Source organism: Canis lupus, chromosome 24, assembly GCF_003254725.2.
Source record: "Canis lupus dingo isolate Sandy chromosome 24, ASM325472v2, whole genome shotgun sequence".
Lineage (NCBI taxonomy): Eukaryota > Metazoa > Chordata > Mammalia > Carnivora > Canidae > Canis > Canis lupus.
Genome location: NC_064266.1, coordinates 46536561 through 46551114, shown reverse-complemented (window position 1 = coordinate 46551114; position 14554 = coordinate 46536561).

The window sequence follows — 14554 nt, the reverse complement described above, 5'->3', positions numbered from 1 at the left end:
CCCTCATCAAGAAGCCGGGCTCCCACGGGATCCCTGGGTGGCGCAGTGGTTTAGCGCCTGCCTTTGGCCCAGGGCGCGATCCTGGAGACCCGGGATCGAATCCCACGTCAGGCTCCCGGTGCATGGAGCCTGCTTCTCCCTCTGCCTGTGTCTCTGCCTCTCTCTCTCTCTCTGTGACTATTATAAATAAATTAAAAAAAAAAAAAAAAAAAAAAGAAGCCGGGCTCCCTCCTCCCAGAAGCCCAGGCTGGGGGCCCCTGTCGGGGTGGCGGCTGCGGGAGGTGTCGCCCGCTCAGAATCCCAGCGTCCACCCTGGCTGCCCTTTCTCGCTGGGGGACCCTGGGCAAGTCACTAAGCCCTCTCTGCCTCAGTTTCCTCATCTGTCAAATAAAATTCTGAGGCTAGATGACACGCGGCTCGGCTGGCGGCCTTTGCTCGGGGGCTGGGAAGGCCGGCAGTCGGACAGAATCCAGACAAGTCGTTGCCGTGCCCTTCGCCACACCAGCCTCCCTGGCCGGGCTCCGTGGAGGGGTCCCTGCGCCGCGGCGTGCGCCTGCCTGCGGGGTCACGGCCGAGAGTCCCTTGGAGCTTGCGTCTGCTGCACAACTGAACAAGCCCAAGAGCTCTGCGTGCCTGGCAGGTGTCCTGGCGGGTGTCCTGGCAGGTGTGAGGGCCCAGGCTTGGCCCCTCAGACCGACACACACAACAAGCAAGGCAGAAAGCCCCGCAGGGAGCCACGGATGGGGGGCTGGGGCGCCGGGGCGCCGGGGGCCTAGGCCGGGGTAAGAGTCTGACCTTGTTCTCAGGCTAGGAGACCCCACCCCAGGGCCCTCAGGAGGACACGGTGGGCATCTAGGAGCGGAGCCCAATGGGACGCCCAGCAGGGCTTTGCTGGGACGGTGGGGGCGGGGTGTCCTGGGGGGCACAGGGAGGGGGCACAGGGAGCGGGGGCTGCACTTCCGGGCCGTGCCCGCCCCAGAGTGGTGACCTTCCCTGCCCCCAACCTCCCCTCCTCACCAGGTCCACCAAGGCCTGGTCCAGGCTGCACACGGAGGCACCAGGGTGGAAGGCGGGAAGCACCCCCAGCCCTGTAGCGCCCGTGCCCCCCGCCCCCCCCCCCCGCCGTGTGCCCAGGGCCGGGGAGCAGGGCTGCCTGCACGGCTCACTCACGGGGCCGCTGGCCTGTCTCCCAGCAGTAATTAACCGTGACATCACAAAGGGCATTTCCCGCGGCCAAGGTCATTTCAGGGCTGGCCGTGGCCTCTGTCCACGCCGTCCCTCCTCAGCCTGCAGCTTTGACGAATGGGGTTCCAGAGACCTGGCTGCACAGCTGCAGGAAGAAAGACGGGGCTGAAGCTGCTCTTCTTGCAGAAATAACCGCTTGTGCCTCGTCAGCCTGCAGACTGCGCTGGGCTGCTGCAGGGCTGCGGGGCTGCGGGGTGCGGGGTGCGGGGTGCGGGGCTGTGGGGCTGCAGGGCTGCAAGGCTATGGAGTTGTGGGGCAGGGAGACTATGGGGCTACAGGACTGGGGGCTGTGGGGCTGCAGGGCTGTGGGGCTGCAAGGCTATGGGGTTATGGGGCAGGGGGTAGGGGGACTGTGGGGCTACAGGACTAGGGGCTGTGGGGCTGCAGGGCTGTGGGGCTATGGGGCTGCGGGGCTACGGGGCTATGGGGTTGTGGGGCAGGGGGGCAGGGGGACTGTGGGGCTACAGGACTGGGGGCTATGGGGCTGCAGGGCTGTGGGGCTGTAGGGCTGCGGGGCTGCAGGGCTGTGGGGCTATGGGGTTGTGGGGCAAGGGGAGCAGGGGTTCTGTGGGGTTGCAGGACTGGGGGCTGTGGGGCTGCAGGGCTGTGGGGCTGTAGGGCTGTGGGGCTACGGGGCTATGGGGTTGTGGGGCAGGGGGACAGGGGGACTGTGGGGTTGCAGGACTGGGGGCTGTGGGGTTGCAGGGCTGCGGGGCTGCAGGGTATGTGTGCCCACCACCTGGACTCCAAACCCCCGGGAGACACAGGGTCTGCTCAGGGGGCCCTGACTCACTGCAGGGTGACGCCCGAGGGCTGACATCAGCCTCCTGCTCTTAGAGCACAAAGGTGTTGGGGCCCAGGGACTGCAGCGCGGGTGCCAGGAGCCAGCGGCAGGGGGTTGGGGGGGTGGGGGGGGCGAGGAGCCGTGGGCCGGGGCTGCGCGCCCGGGGGGGGGGCCATGCCTGTGTCCTCTGCTGCACACAGGCCTGACAGTGCGGCGGCCTCGGGGACAGCGGGCTTGGAGAGGGTGGAGTGAGCTCAGGGGCGGCATGTACCCCGGGGGCGCCCCGACGGGCCCCACACGCGGCTTCAGCAGCCCGGGTGGACCATCTCCGGGTCCCGGAGGCCGCAAGTCCACAGCGCGCTGTGGGCATATCTGGGCGGTGGAAGCGCCCACCCTCCGTGTCCCTCGTCACACGGCCCCCCCGCGGGCACCTCTGTGTCCCGTGTCCTCTCCTTGTAATGACCGCGGTCCTGACCTCACCGACGTAGTTCCCTGTCTCCAAAGACGGTCTCCCTTTGGGCTCCTGGGGGTTACGTGGCCGACATAGGCGGTTTTGGGGACACGAGTCAGCCCAGAGCCCTGGGACCGAGAGCAAAGACCCGCAGGCGCCTGGTCCCAGCTGCCAGAACTTGTCCTGCAGGCGACGGGGAAGCACGCCGTGGCCCACGCGCACAGCCCATATTCCTCAGGCCAGAGAGGCCGCGCTCTCTAGGAAGATGTGGAGGAGCCGTCAGCCATCAGGGAGCCGCTGGCCCCACACGGCCCTGTCCCGGCTGCGCGACGCCCTGGGCGGGCCCAGCGACTGGAGACCAGCGTCTGCTGGCGAGCGGTCGCGGAGGATTTCAGGGCCGGGACAGGGACACCGTAGCAGTGGGTGCGCGTCACTGTACGTTTGTCTAAACCAAAGAAGGCGGTGGTGGCGTGTCCAGTGCGGGCCCACGGCTGGTGGCAACCGTGCCCTGAGGCGGGGGTATGGCCGGGGGGATGCTCGGTGTGGGGCAGGGCACGCGGGAGATCCCTGGGCTTGCTGCACCTGCCCCCAGGAGGGGGACTAGACGTGGGAGCGCGCTGGCTCAGAGCTGTGCCGTCCCCACGGGGGTGGGCAACTGGCGGGGGAACAGGCAGGCCTGGGGGTGCTGAGCTGGGGCCCACGGGCGGGCGGGGTGGCCCTGGGCACGGGCTCGCTCCACGGGGCCCGAGGAGGGGAAGGCAGGCTGACGCGAGGCGCCGGGAGCTCTGGGAGGGGAGCGGGGGAGCCTAGGCCTCAGTGGACACGAGTGGGACCCTCCTCCCTGCGGCTGGGCTGGGAGGCAGGTGCACAGACCCAGCTCGGGGGCCTGGCCGGCCCCTCCCCATCTAGACGGGATGCAGCGGCCACATGGAGTCCTCCTGGGAGTGGACACAATCAGTGGCCGAGGAGGTGAGAACCAGCGCGAGGCTCTTAGGGCTCCCGCAGGGGGACGCCCTCCTCCTGGTGGATGGCCTGGGTGTCCCAGGTCCCCACTTCTGTCCCCACACGGGAGGCAGAGCCACAGCCGCACGGACGCCCACGTCCTGGTCCTCGGAACCTGTGACCGGCACCTCACACGGCAGAAGGGACGTGCAGACGTGGGCCAGTTAAGGACGGGTGATCCTTAAGGACAGGATCCCGACGCAGGACCACAGGGTCCCTGGAACGGTCAGAGAAGGAGCGGTGATGGGGGCACAGACGCCGGCAGGTGCTGTGGGTGTGGACACCAGCGGGGCCCAGAGCAGGGGGCCACCCGGTGGGAGAGGCCAGGAGAGGCCCCCCGAGCCCCCAGCAGGAGCCGCCTGCCCACACCTGCCCACGCCCTGGTCGGAGCCCAGGAGGCCCGTGGTGCGCATCTGGCGGCGGGAGGCTGGGGCCCCGCATCCTGGCCGTTGGCCTTGGAGTCACCGAGAGGACCGCCGTCACGACCTGGTCGCCTCCCGAGGGCTCGGCCCCCTCGCGCCGTCACACTGGGCTTACAGTTCCACGTGGGAATCGGGAGGGGACGCACATCCCGTCCCTGACGGTGGCCCTGAGCTGGGTGGGGTCAGCCAGGGGACAGAGGTGGAAGCGGAGCCAGCGGCCCCTTGGGCTGCTGCAGGGAAGCCTGGACCCGGCCGCGGGCCTCCCCGCACCAGCCCGGGCCCCTCCGCTCTGCCCTCACAGCCGGGCTCCCCCCAGCCCCGGCCCCACGCTGCCTGCCCAGCTCCCCGTGGGGTCACCGCGCTTCCCCCTGGCAATGGAGCAGGTGCCGCGACTTAGACCCAAAACAAATCTAAATAAACCCGGGAGCAGAAAGGCTGCAAACGTTCAGCCCTTGTCCCTTAGAGAAAAACCGTCTCGCCAAGAAGGGACTTGCTTTGGGCCGTGACTTGTTACGCGCGGCACCAAACAGGTCCCTGAAAGACAAAACCCGTGACCCAGACTGCGCTGAAATTTAAAACTTCCGCTCGACAAAGACGCTTCGGCGAGTGAGTAGACACGTCCTGGGTGGAAGGAGACACCTGCCGGACCGAGAGCTGCCGCGCGAAACACAGAGGACTCTCTACTCTATGATAAGAAAACAACCCGATTTAAAAAAGGGCCAAGGCCCTGACCGGCCCCTCACCACAGAGGACCCGCAGGCGAGCCCCTGAACTCACGCCCCTCGGCCTGTGTCACCAGGAAATGCCGACGACGAGGACCAGCGAGACGCCCGCACGCCCGTCAGAAGGGCCCAAGGCCACCGCGCCCACGACGCCAAGCGCAGGCGGGGACGTGGGCCAGCAGGGCTCCCTGGGGGGCCGGCGGGAAGGCGGGACAGCGCGGCCACCTGGGAGACCCTCTGGAGGGCGACGCTGACAAGCCCGAGCCCCCTCCTACCCTGCGCCCCAGCGCCCGGGCGCCCTGGGATTTGCCCGCAGGAGCTGAGAGCCCACGTCCACGATCCCGCTCACGGATGTCCACGCGGCTCTGCCCAGAACCGCCCACACTGGGAAGCGGGCAAGGCGCCCCTGGGCAGGGGGGATGAGTCCGGGGCGGTCCGTCCAGACGACGGGCTGTCACTCGGGCTGACGTGAGAAGACGCGGAGGACGCGTGTCCCCAAGCGAAGGAAGCGCACGCGGCGTGACTCCGACCCCGTGACCTTCTGGAAGAGGCGCAAGTACGGAGACGTGGACGGACCGGTGGGCGCTGGGGCGGCGGGAGGCGGGGTGCGGGCAGGGGGAGACGAGCGCGTGGCTCGTTCAGCCCTGAACCCCTGACGCCTCCCTGATGAGAGCCGTGTGGGGTGTCCGTCGCCCCCCGCCCCCCACCCGGGACCTGCAGCCGCCGGAGCCCCAGCCTTCAACGAAGCGCAGAAACCACGCACCGACCCCGCGTCCCGGAGGAACGGAGCACCCGCTGCCCGCGCCGTCCTTACGGCACCATCGCGTCATTGACGGTGACCGCCGGCGGGACAGCTGTTGGGCCCCGAGCGACAGGGACGGAGCACCCGCGCCGTAAAAGGCTGTGCCCACAGCGTAAGAAACGCCGTCCCTCACGGGGTTTACCGTCGACGGAGTCACCCGGACGGTGCGTCCTCTTCCCTCCGACCGCAGGCCCCAACTCCCAGGCCCGGGAGCCCGAGGGTGCAGAGCCCTAGGGGTGGGCATGGGGGGGCCAGGTTGGGCCGCGGGGCTGCACCTGCTCCTTTACACCCACCGGCCACAGGCTCTTTACCCTCGGTACCCCGAGCCCACCCCGGGTGCCTCTCCGGCTTGCAGGACGGGCGCGGTGCTGGGCCTGCGGATTTTGCTCATAAGCACCCGGCTCCTCTGGTGCTTCCTCCCCTGCCTGACACGATGCTCCTGGATCCCACCCGGGGCTGTGACCGTGGGGCCAGGAGGGGGATCCGCCCTGGGGACACAGCCCCGGGACAGTGGCGGATAATGCGGCGGGGAGTCAGTGGGCCACCGGCCTTGCCCTGTCCGTGGGGGTGACGGTGGGCAGGCGGCCGAGCCTCTCAGAGCCCCCGAGGATGCGGGGCCCCGACGTGGCTCCCGGGTTGTGGTGACATCATGCCACCCGCAGGAGCCGGTGCGCGGTCGGCCCACAGGACCCCGGGCAGGGGTGGGAGCAGAGCCCTCCGCACCGCTGCCCGCCCCGCTCCCAGGGAGAGGACGAGGCCGGGGCTCTCAGGGCCAGGCAGCCCGAAGCCCCGACGGAGGGCGAGCGGAGCGTCCAGCTGGAGGGGCCTGGGCGCAGGGGGCGGGGGGGCAGCGGAGCCATCCTAGTTCCCACGAGGAGCGGATCCTCCAATGACAAGTGTGCCCGTGTTTCCAGCGGGGCCGGAGGCCACACCGCCAGCAGAGCGCCTCCCGTTCACCTGCGCAGGCCTCGCACCTGTGGGGTGCGCCCCCCACCGCCAGCCCAGCACCGCGACCACAGCTCCTGTCTGTGCCCCCCAAGCCGCGCAGCCCGCCAGCCCGGGCCCCGGGGTAGCTCGGGGGGTGCTGACCACGTGAGAGGCCCTCCGGCAGGAGGTCAGAGGGTGTCTCTCTCCCGGCAAAGGGACTGGAGCCTCCACGTCCCTCCTCGCTGGACAGGGCGACACCAACGAAGCAGCCGCACCCAGGCCGCAAGCATCACGGCCACATGCACGAGTGATTTTTCCGCAGGGCCCAGCCTCCCCGGGGACCTCAGGGAGGACCTTGAGGGGACGCGGCTGGGATGAGCGGGGGCCTGAGCGCCCTCCCCAGGGAGGGGGGTGCAAGGCCGACTGCGTCCGCGCGGCCCCCACCCCCCACGTCACACGAGCGTAGGTGCCGCCAACGTGAGGGTCTTGTTATTCTAAACAGAGAAGACCTCAGGGGCGGGGGAGCAGGGGCCGTGTCCGTGGGGCCAGCCCCTCCCACGGGGCCTCCTAACCACTCGGATGTCCGTGGGGAACCTGCTGGAAGCTCGAGCTCTGCCCCCCAGATCACCCTTGAGCTCAGATGCCAGCCTGGCGGCCCCTCTGGCAGCCCCGCCTGTGCCCACGACCGGGTCACGGCCTGTGCCCACTCCCCGCCCCAGCCCTGCGCGAGCCCGCGCCCCGGCACCCGGCGAGGTTCCAGTGTCACGCTAAGGCGGGATGCGCCTCGGTAACCAGCTAGGACAGCAGGACGCCGTGGTCGGAGGAGCCGGACTCAGCCCGCCTGGTCAGCTGACGGGTTCCAGTTACAGCCCCGGCGGCCCGGCCAGCGCGTGAGCTCGCCGCCCGGTGTGGACACACACCCCACACCGGGCAGCCGCGGGGATCGATCAGGAGACTGGTTTTCCTGTACAAATGCACTTACCACGCTCAGGTTAAAAATAGCCCGAGCCAGAGCCCCGAGATGCTGCGGCGAGAGCAGCGCCCGGTGGCCCCGGCCCGGGGGACCCGTGGAGGACGGTCCTGCCCCACCAGCACGGCTGCCGCACACGCCCTCACCCACTCGAGGGTCCAGATGGAGGAGCCTGGGCGCAGGGGCCACTCGAGGCCGCGTCCTGCCCGGGGCTCAGCGGCCGCACGACCACCCACCCGTCCTCAAGAAAGGATGGCAGGAGCCCGGGAGGGGAGGGGCAGGGGAGGGGTGGAGGGGTCGGGGGGCCGGGGGGGCGGCCCCGCTGCAGGAGCTGCCGCCCTGTGTCCTACCCTCCTCCTCAAGGTCACAGCGGGTTTGCGACCGTGTGGCCTGTCCCCCGGGCACCCTGGCCGTCCAGCCACCGCAGTGTCCTCTGGCGGGTTCCTTGCGGTGCCGCAGGGCTGGTCAGCCTGCCCGCGGCGGTGGGGGGACGGCCCCGCAGGGGAGGGAGGAGCAGGGCACCGGGTCATGGCTGTTTAAAGTCCAGGACGGACAGATACAGGGATGAGAGGGGGCACCTGAGCCAGATGCAGGGGAGGGACGAGTGTCCGAGGCTCCCTGGCCCGGGGCAGAGGTAGCCCAGAGGGTCCTGGCCGCCCCTGCGGGCCCCACAGCGGGTCTGAGCGCGGCCTGAGCTTCGGGACCTCGGTGGAGAGGCCCGGGCTGGGGCGGGGACGGGCCGGGGCGGGGCGGCCAGGACAGCTGTCCCCTTGGGGCCAGTGCCCACACAGCAAGCGGAGTCAGACCTGCCGCCCGAGCCCGCCGAGGCCAGCCCGGAGGCCCGGAGGCTGTTTGCAGGAGCCCCAACAAGGCCGGGACACACAGGGACCAAGCCTTTATGTCATTCCGAGGTGGACGTCAGCTTTCCCACTAAACGACCATCGTCATCATGACGGTGCTCAGAGGTCAGTTCAGATCCCCCGGGTCAGGTCATGGCCCCAGCACCTGAAGGAGGATTCCAGGCAAGTTCACTAGTCTGAGCCTCAATCTTCTGATCAGGCGGCTAAGTCTCACTAAAGTGTAAATGACTGCTAGCATCCTCCAGGCTCCAGGACACGTTGCTGGGAAAGAAGCAAAAGACTGGGAGGGGGACAGGGAGGCCAGAGGAGACAACGTCCCCCTAACACCGTGGGCCTCACCCCAGCCCCAACCCTGACTCCGTCAGGCTCCCACACACCCACCCTAGCCCCCCCCGCCCTCGCCGGGTCAGACTGAAGGAGGAAGCTGAGAGCCTCAGGCAGATGCCCCCGCCCCAGGTGCCCGGCGTCTGGGGGTGATGCAGTGCACAAGGGCCTCCACCAGGGTCTGCTGGGTGAGGCTCTCGTCCCACGGCCGCCAGGCAAGGGCGGGCTCACCGGCCACGTCCTGGGACCTCACAGGCTGCTCCGGCTGGCCACTCTGCGGGAGGACGGCGTGGGTGCCCACCTCGCGTGACTCCCCAGAACTACCACCAGAGAGTCACTTCCAGCTCCCGACGCAGGCCAGGCGGGCAGGGAGGGGCCCCGGTGCCCCAAGGACCCGAGGCCAGCTGGCCTGGTTGTGCCGAGCGCCAGACACTGTCACCTCCGTGCACCCGCCGGGAGCCCCGAGAGCATCCCAGCTCCAGCAGCACCTGCATCCCCGACCCGCCGTTGTCACCCAGGTGCCCGGGAAAGGGTATGCGGGGCTGGCCCTGCTGACCAGCTGGCCAAAGGAGGAGGGGCAGGGAGGGCGGGGGACGCTGGGCCCCCGACCCCTGCAAGCGAGCACCGGGAAGCCACCTGGCCATCACCTGCGAGCTCTGAGGGCTCAGCACCTGCGGCCAGCCGGCCCCCCGATGTCGGCAGCCCTGAGGGAGGCGAGGGGCCAGCTGTTTCCACGGACGGCTCTCGGGGGGTGTCGGTGGGGGGAGGTATAAAGTGGAGGAAGGAGGGCACAGGGTGGGGGCCGGGGATGGTGGGGGGGCAGGGGAGATAGAGGAAGGGGGGAGACAGTGTCAAGGAGCCTGGGGTGCGTGCAGAGGGCGGGAGGCGGGCGGGCCTGCACCCCCAGCCGCGGGGGCGGAAGGACCTGCCGGCTGCTCTGCTGGGTGAGGAGGGCACCAGGCCCCCCGTGACAGGCGCTGCAGGTGGGCCAGGTGTCACGTGGGCTCGGCCCAGCGCCCAGCATCACCAGCACCCAGGCCGGGCACCCACCCCGAGAGCGGAGCCTGGGCGACCCCGGCAGAGCCTAGGGGCAGCTGGGGTAGGCGGGAGCCCCCCATGTCACAGGGAGGGAAGGGACGTGCCCGAGGTCGACGGGCGGATGGGCAGTGGGAACAGACCCCAGGACACCTCACCCGAGGCCCGGGTCACCCCAGAGCTGGGGAAGGGGATGGGGTGGGGGGCCACAGGGGCCAGTGCTTTGCCCCGTCTCCCTGAGTGCCGCTGCCGCTGCCGCAGCCCCAGGGAGGGCCCAGGCCCCGGCGCACCCTCACCCCCTGGGCACAGCCCGTGGTCACGTCCTCCTTGGACGGCAGAGCCCTGCACACGCGGACACTCCCGGCACGGGGCGGTTGTGCAGGCTGCAGACCCCCACTGCATGATCTTGGGGAGGGGATAGGCCACCAGGAGCCCCTCTCCCTGGGGGAGATGGAAGCTTCTGGAGTGAGGCTATGCCGGGCTGAGCCAGGCGGGGGAGGGGGCAGCAGGGGCTGAGCTCCAAGATGCCGAGAGACCAAGGACCAGGATCCAGGTGGGAGTGGACCTGGAGACAAGGCTCAGTCCAGCGTCCTTATCACCGACCCCCTGGCCGCCCTAAGAGGTCGTCCTGTGCTCATAGCCCCAAACCTCGGGAGACACGGGCAACCCCTCACAGGAGCTCTGGGGAAACTGAGGAAGTCCATGCTCAGCCCTGGGTGAGGGCTCGGCGGGCGCCGGGGAGAGGGCAGGGCTCAGGCCGTGAGCGCAGGGGACCCTGCTAAGGCAGGAAACCTGGTCAGACCCCACCCTGCTCCCCCCGCCCCCACGAGCCGCCCGAGGCCCTCATGACCGCGCAGCCCGTGAGTCGGAGCCGAGCCCCGGCGCCCTTCCAGAACGGAAGTGGAAAGGCCAGCAGGGGCGGGAACGCCACCAGGCTCCTTGGAAGGGGAAACTGAGGAATCTCTCCAAGGGCGGGTCCAGTTGGGGCTGGGAATTAGGAAGGAGGCGGGGACCGGGGCCTCCCAGGGCAGCAGGGGGTGCGAGGCCTGAGGGGCCTGGAGTCCAGGGCCGAGCTCCACGGGGCCGGGGGAGCCCCAGTCCGACCCCCTCACGGCCCCTGCCAGGCCACCGGTAGGGAGGCGCTCGGTGGCGGGAGGCCCCAGCCCAGGACGCCCCTCCCCGGACAGACGCCGCCCACCTCGCGGCCTCCCCCGCACCTTGCAGGACCCGGGCTGCCCTGAGGTCGGCGCCGGGGCGCCAGGGGGGTTGGTGGTGTCCGCGGGGGGCACGGAGACCACGGGGACCTGGCGTCCGCCACCCGTGCCCCGGCAGACACCTCATCCCCAGGCTGCCGTCCAGCCCTCAGCCGAGCGGTGTCAGCACAGAGGACAGGGGCCCCTCCCCAGACGGACAGCCCCCCGCCGGACGCGTGTCCCGGTCCTCACGGAGAGCCGGCCCCCAGCCCAGCGCCCCCCGCGCTGCCCCCGTCCTACTGCCAGGGCCCGCCAGCCCCAGGAGACCAGACGGCCCGAGGGCATCAGAACCCCCGTCCAGGCCGGGGCCCAGGCCAGCCCAGAGCGCACCCGTGAGCCCGGCCCCCGGGCAGGGCCGTGAGCGGGTCGTGCTGGGCGTCTCCTCAACAGCCGGAGCCTTCTTTGGGCGCCTTCACGAGGACAAGCACATGGGGGCGCCGGGGGGCTCAGCGGGTAAGCGCCTGCCTTGGGCTCAGGGCGTGACCCCGGGGTCCAAGGATCGAGTCCCGCGTCGAGCTCCTGCGTGGAGCCTGCTTCTCCCTCGGCCTGAGTCTCTGCCTCTCTCTCTGCGTCTCTCAGAAATAAATAAAATCCTTAAAAAAGGAAAAGCACACAAACAACAACAGGCAACGTGGACCATGATATGAAGGAGGGGAGACGGAGACCCCACCCGCTCAGGCTCAGCGCCCTCAGCTTCCCCCGGGCTCAGAGGTGATCCCAGAGACGCTCCTGGAAACCCCTCCCGAGGCTGTAGGTGACCTGCCACCCGCCCCCGCGGGGAAGCCGTGGCTGTGGCGTGCTTTTGGGGGGGGCAGCCCCATGATGGAGAAGCCTGGCCGCGTCCACCCCAGCCAGGTGCTCAGGGTCAGCATCCACGTGCCCGCGGCAAGGACTGAGCACGGCGGCCTGAGCAGGGCGGCCCCTCCGTGGCCTTCCCCGGAGACCCACTACGCAGTCTGACCTCGAGAGGGGGGACCGTCTTCCAGACTCCGGCCGGTCGCCGGGGACAGAGAGAGGCCGAGCCACGATCCCAGCCGCAGGATCCCGTGGAGAACGTGCCGCGAGAGGCCGTGCGGGGTCCTCGATGGGATCCTGGGACAGAACAGGGCCTGCGGGGAGCGGAGGAGACCCCAGGCCGCCGTGGGCTTTCCCATGAGGATGTAGCCGCCGTGGTCCAGTTACGGCAGCTAAGGTTCTCTCGCAGCAGGAAGGGAAGTTGTCGCTTTGGAGCCGCCTGCTGAGTCCCCTCCTCACGTGCTCTGGTTAATGCACGTGGTGTTCTACAATTATTTTAATTAGTTGCCAATTAAAAAAATTAAGAGGTTGAGCATGAGGGCCTGGATTTCTGGCCTCTCCCAAAACCCCGGGGGGACGGTCCCGCGGGGCCCGGATGCAGGTCAGCCGCCTCCCAGCGGCCACATTCCCAGGGTGTCTTTCCTGGGCCACGCGGCCCCTGCCCCTCGGCCGCGCTCCTGGTCGGTCACCGGCTGTGGCCTGCCCGAGGGGGGCAGGCGGAGGGCAGAGCCAGGGCAGGACGGGAGGGGCCACGGGCGCCAGCCCCCCACATGGCGCCCAGCACCATCCTCCGGCAGCGGAGACCTGCTCCATCTAGAAGCCCCTCGCTCGGCACCAAGGATGCGCCCTCCTCGGCGCACTTTTAAAACTCCCCACTCACGTTTTCAGGGAAACCACGTTTCTTTAACAAAAAACATAATGTACACACAAAAAGATGAACCACGTGCTTTCTCTTGACTTATTCCTCCATCCTGCGGGCAGTGGGATCCCGTCTTCCCGTCTGAAAGCAGCCTCAGCCCCTCCCGCCCGTTCCCCAGCACCCACGTCCCCGGCGATTGCCCTCCCGACCCATCGGCCCACAGGTCCCTGGGCGGACAGGCCGCTGGACACATAGACGCAGGACTCAAACCCAGGCCCCGTCCCCATCACTCCATCCCAGACGCAGCCGCAGACCCGCCCTGGGCCCCCGTGAGTGCCACTTAGGGAGCCCCCAGGAGACTGTCCCCAGTGAATCTCACCTGAGGCCAAATCCACACAAAACAGGGAAACTGGAGGAACCGTCAAGGGCCCTGACCCAGCAGACCAGGTCAGGTGGAGGGACAGGCAGCAGCCCGCCCGGTAGCAGCCTCACATTGGCCAGCTGGTCCTCTTGTCCTCTGTCTGCCCCCGGGGTGACCCCGGGTCTCATCTTCATGCCAGTCTGGGGCACATGGGGGGCACAGTGACCACTGCCCAGATTGTCCCCTTAAAGCTCGTCTTCTGCAGAGCATGGGCAGCCCGGCCCCTGCCTGTGGGCCAATCTGATAGCCCGGGGGCCAGCGGGAGGAGACGCAGGGGCAGAGGTGACCCTTGCCTGCAGCTCCGGCACGCTCAAGGAGTTTGCTGAGCCGGGAGTTTCGTCCCACCTGCTCGGAGTCGCGGCCACGGACGCAGGCTTGGCCTGGGAATCGCTGTGTCGAGAGGTTCTCGTGCGGCCTGGCAGGGCCGTGCCCGGGGCTGCTGCCAGCGTACCCTGTAGCCGAGTGTCCCCCCAGAATGTAGGGGGACCTGCACTGGCCCAGCACTCTGAGGGGGTCACGCACTCCTTGGGGAGCCGGGGGTGCTCAGGCCAAGCCCCACCATCAGAGGACTCTGGGAACCACCTGCCCGGAGCAGCCGCTCGGTCTTTACTGGACTGCAGCAGTGCAGGCCTCATCGGCTCCCCCCAGGGGGCTGCCCAGCACTACTGCCCGCTGGGTCGCTCTGAGTCGGTCTGCGACACCCACCCCACAAGCTGCTCCCGAGGCTGGAGACCATGAGTGTCCATCCCAAGACCCCGGCACTGCCTCCACTAAAGTGCTTCGGGCCGGTGTGCCCAGGACCATGAGCCTTAGCCAGTGACTGCACATGCCCAGTAGATCCTCAGTTAACACCCACCTGTAAGACATGTTGGCCTAGAGCAGAGGGTCCCGCACATCCCACCTAAGAGGGAGCAGGCCCCAGCTGACATGCCCTGAGGACGGTGAGGGTGGAGGGTGCGGAGGAGGGGACGAAGCCCCCACAGGCACCGAGGAACAGGGAAGGGCAGCCACCAGCTGGCAGGAAAGGCAGGGGTGGTCCACGCAGCTGCTGTCCAGCCAGGTGGTGGTGATGGTGGTGATGGTGATGACAGTGATGGTGATGGTGATGGTGATGGTGGTGATGGTGGCGGTGGTGGCGGTGATGGCGGTGATGGCGGTGGCGGCGGTGGCGGCGGTGGCGGCGGTGGCGGTGGTGGTGGTGGTGGTGATGGTGGTGGCGGTGGTGGCGGTGGTGGTGGTGGTGGTGGTGGTGGTGGACATGAGATGGCACAGCAACATTGTCTCGCCACACCTTCTATCTCTGGTGGGTACTAGGCTTTACACCGTCACATACTGAGGTTTCGCGCCCATGCTTCACAGGGCCACAGCTGTGCCCGTCTTTTACAGAAGACAAATGACGCAACTGTCTCAGGCCTCACAGCCAGGAAGCAGGATGTGAAATCAGGGCCTGAAGACAGAAGGCGTCATCACCACTGAGCTCAGCTGGGAATGATGCGTGTCTGATGAGGGAGCCAGGGCCCCCACCTCTCTCTCTGCCAACGTGTACCAGGGAGGCACAGCCCCCCTTTCTGGGTTCCAGGCGGGGTCCCAGGCAGCCTAGTCCAACAGGGGGCCCCTGTCCCCTGACATGGGCCCGTAACACCAGCCTTAGACCCGATCACGACCTCAGGCGGATGGAGCAG